General features: G+C 40.1%; 1 protein-coding gene across 1 annotated transcript in view; it reads left to right on the top strand.

Annotated features, from left to right (window-relative positions):
• The window catches only part of LOC106947405 (tripartite motif-containing protein 16-like), a 7,932-nt gene extending 5,082 nt beyond the window's left edge, over positions 1-2,850 (top strand). Inside the window, exon 2 of the mRNA XM_015032391.1 lies at positions 1,750-2,850. The gene's annotated coding sequence lies outside the window, so the exon portion shown is untranslated. The remainder of the gene's footprint in view (positions 1-1,749) is intronic.
• Positions 2,851-4,199: the final 1,349 nt, after the last annotated feature.

Here is a 4,199-nt window from a genome sequence, read left to right as displayed (position 1 = left end):
ATGTGCAGCATACTGTCCAATTTATTTGTTAACATCTTTGTTTTCAGTGGATGCAAAACGCACCAATTAAAATCCAAGCAATTATGTGTTTCTGTTACGCTCCTCTCCCCCTCTCAACCTTTCACTCACACACGGTGCTCTGAGACATACGCAGTGGTTTTCTCTCAGCGGCAGAAGATGTCTGTCTAATCGTCAGTAATATAATAGAGCTGCATAAATCATAAGAAATCCGATGGCCACAGCTAACTCAGCAGCGCTTCGCTTTCACAGACGGTGGGGACAACGTCTAACTTTTTTCGTTACTTAGAAAAGTAGCTCAAAGAAGGTAAGCTCCGTTAACGTGATGTTAGCAAAGCTAGCTGTACAGAGACACATAAGCATTTGTGATGAAAAATGTTATCACTCACTGTGCTGAATTATTGTGCGGAGGTGTTGACTGACTTGTCGCATATATGGGACAACGCTGTGTCCAAAAGTCTGCAATATAGTGATGCGACATTCAGGAACAGTATGATTCTTCTGAACGGCTCTTTACTTATTAGATAGGACTGGAGTGTCACTCACTGAGAACCGGTGTTCTATCAGATTACCATACGCTGTCAGAATAGCAAACATGCAGTGAGTACCATGCCTGCATGCGCATTAAAAAGTTTGACCATCAGAGGAGTTGTCATTTCACCATACGCAGCAAGTTATGACAAAAATAAGACATTAAATTGTTTTCAATGATAACTATATAGATATACATGCGTTGTCATGGTTTCAAAGTGAATTTAAAGTAGGGTCTGGCTGCAGCTACAACAAACGCCCGTGTAAAACTCATTAACCTACTTAAGCACTAAGTCAGGATGCCATACAACTCTTAATAACAAAGTGTATGACGATCTAAGTCATGATTCTATGTTGCTGATTAAATTAAATCTTATGGTAATGACGTGCCTGATAGATATAGCAGTGAGTTTGTGCTAAGCGTATGACGATCTGACCTGACAGAACACCCGTTCTTTGTTCTTCTAATGCTCTGCGTACACTGCAGTAGCTATAATATTTTATTTAATTATGTATGTTGATATTTTTTAAATGAACAAATAACTAAAACACAAGGACGAAAGAGCACGCATAGCATGCACAATGCTCTTTGATTGTTTTCGTTCAAAGTGGCAGCTGTAATGTCTGCCATGGTGTCAGACTACCTGGCTTCATGTACTGGGATAGAGAGTGAAAACAGTCACGATGAGCGCCTTCTGCTTGGTTACTTCTTGCTTGTTGTTCCTTTGTCAGTGTTCATAGTTGAGCGTTATTTACCGTCAGGGCATTGCCTCAATTGCTATGTTTAATGGTGCAGAGAGTGGTGGTTTCTGAAATGAGCAATATGGGCAAAAGCCCAGGGCGTTATATTTTTAGGGATGACACAAGAGCACCGCGGTTTGTAGCACAGAGATGGAATATTTAATATTGGTAAAATCTACTGAGTATTTAATATCTAGGTATTTTTATACCTAGATATAAAGGTATAAAATATGAATCTTTATGGAAATATGGATCTTTATCAATTTGAGAAGCAATTTTGATCATATTTTACATTTTATCGTGTCATCTAGCGCGGGCTGCTGGTCTTGGTTTTGACTCGGTCTCGACTTGCCATGGTCTTGGTCTTGACTTGGTCTCAGACCCTAAAAGTCTTGGTCTTGTCTGGGTCTTGATACACTGGTCTTGGTCTCGGGTTAAGTGGTCTTGACCACAATACTGGTTCATGGTTCTGGTGTCTCTGCTGTTCTGATCTTCTTTATTTTTCCGGTTTAGTTCTTTGTGTTACAGGAGCCATAAAGGAAATCACTGCTGATGATTTCTTTCATTCTGATGACAGAAATATTTCATGAAAATCTAAACTTCTCTGGACTCTGATGGTTTTCCTTTAACTTGCTTTTATCCATGTATTTCAATGTATTATTTGTTGTTAAATCAGTTTAGATCAAAGTGATTTGAACTTGATTCCTTTTCTATTTTGTGATCCAAAAAACCTGAAACATCAAATCAGCCATGAACACAGACATCAGGACATAATGTCTTCTAAGACAATGATGGACATGAGATCATCTGTCCAAGCAGACGGCCAATGAAACAAGCATGAAAACAGAGCCAGCCAATGCAAGTGTATCTATAGGGAGGATAAACCCTGTAAAGGTGAAGAAGAGCCGGAGAGCCGGAGACTGTCCTACGCATGGGGACCAACCTGTCAGCCCCCAACATGTGGCTTCACATCGCACTTCTCTCATTAGCTGGGTTCTGAAACCAAAGACCAAGACAAATATGAAGATAAAGACAAAGACCAAAGGTAAAGAGGAGGAACTGGGGCCTTCCTTCATGTGGTCAGCTCGCCTACATCTCAACAGACCAGAAAGATCTTGAAACAAGATGAAGGGGCTTCAGATCTGGAAGACAAGAAGCTGAGGATCGCTACACGCATGAGTAAGTCACCCTAAGATCCAAGACCTGCAGCTCTAAGTCAGTCCTCTTCCTGCCAGCACCAAGGCCTGCGTGACCTCACAGCCATGCAGAGACAAAACTCATCAGACCTACAGACCTTCGTCGATCATCCTCCTCCTCCTCTTCTTCCTGCTGCAACACGTTCTATATCATCAGGCCGGTTCTGGGGTCCAAACATCCTGCACTCCGTCCGTTTCTCAAGGGTTCCCTTTTTAGTTCTCAGTGTCAGCATTAGGGAAAGATAGATGGTTGATTTTACTGATTTGATTATTTCTGCTACTGCATTAAGCTGTATTAATCCTCGCAAAACTGTCTTACTAATAGATATTCAGCATAAAGAAAAATCTAAAAGATGTTGTGGACATTCAATAAATGAGTCGCCGCTTTGTTGATCGTAAAATAGCTATGATGTTTGATTCTGTAGAGAAAAAGGTGGAAAACGTTGCATAGATTGCTTTTTTGTTTAGTCCAGCCTGGCGGCTAAATGCATTATCATTGTCCATTAAAAAAACATGTACTTCGTTTAATTGAAAATCTGCAGTTCTTATGCTGTCCACGAGGAGCGCTGTGTTATATTCAGAGCAGACAACATGATGGAACACTGCATCAGAACAACCAGCAGATGGCAGCACTGAGCTTCAGGTTCTGTAAACAGCTTTACCAGCTTTTATTTTGGCCCTGGTAACCTCATATTTCTCGTGCATGCTAACATACATACATGTTATGTATGCAAGTTTTTCTATATGTATGCATTTTATGCATCAACAAATGTACTTAATCAAATGTCTGTTTAAAACAGCTGACACTTAAGATTTCAAATGTGTGAAGCCAGATAATTTGTTCAAATTGCTTCCCAGATGCAGAAAATTGATTTTAAATCATTTCTTAATTGTTATCTGGTTGATGTATTTTGTGATGCAGGACAGTGTTTTTAAATTCCAAAAACTGTGAATAAATGTTTTGCAACATTGTACAAACACTGTGATCAGTTCTTATGCATAATGCACTTAAATAAATGTTTAACTGAGTAAAGGTATTGTTGAAATTGCAGATACCTTTCTTAAAAACTGAGATTATTCATAATATATTTTGTAAAAGTGAAATTCGTTTAATATAAAACTCAACAAGTCCATTTTTATTGGTTAATCTTGCAATGAGTTTACGTGTGTGGCCCCCTGCAGGTCACATTAAGCTGTATGCGGCAACTAAACCAAAATGAGTTTGACACCCTTGGTTTAAAGTGTGGCTCCTTCATTATTACAGACGACACAAAAGAGCTACAGAATGACGGATTCCAACTAACACTGGACATGACATGTATGAATGGCTGTAGGTTCTGATGCCAGTCCCAGCCTCACTGACAGGAACCAAAGGAGCAGGAAACCACAACCTTCAAGCTCTAATGCAATGGAGACTAAAGGGTTCAAGGAGGCTCTTAATAACATAGAGCAAAATGGAGTGAAGGTCATTACGGTTTGCACAGACAGACATCTGCAAATTATTAAAGAAATGAGGGTCAACAATCCCAAAAAACGCCATGAATCTGATCCTGGCATGTGGCAAGAGGGGTGTCCAAAAAACTGGCTGCTGCAGCAAAGTGGAAGTCATGTGAAGACCTTGCAGAGTGGATTCGGTCCATTATAAATCATTTCTGGTGGAGAACACAAACCTGTGGGGGAAATGCAGAAACGCTGAAGGAGAAGTGGGTGTCA

This window comes from Poecilia latipinna, unplaced genomic scaffold (genome assembly GCF_001443285.1).
Source record: "Poecilia latipinna isolate Pla-1442-1.1 unplaced genomic scaffold, P_latipinna-1.0 Scaffold238, whole genome shotgun sequence".
NCBI lineage: Eukaryota > Metazoa > Chordata > Actinopteri > Cyprinodontiformes > Poeciliidae > Poecilia > Poecilia latipinna.
The sequence above is the reverse complement of the archived record's forward strand: the minus strand, read 5'-3'. Positions and strand labels throughout refer to the sequence as shown.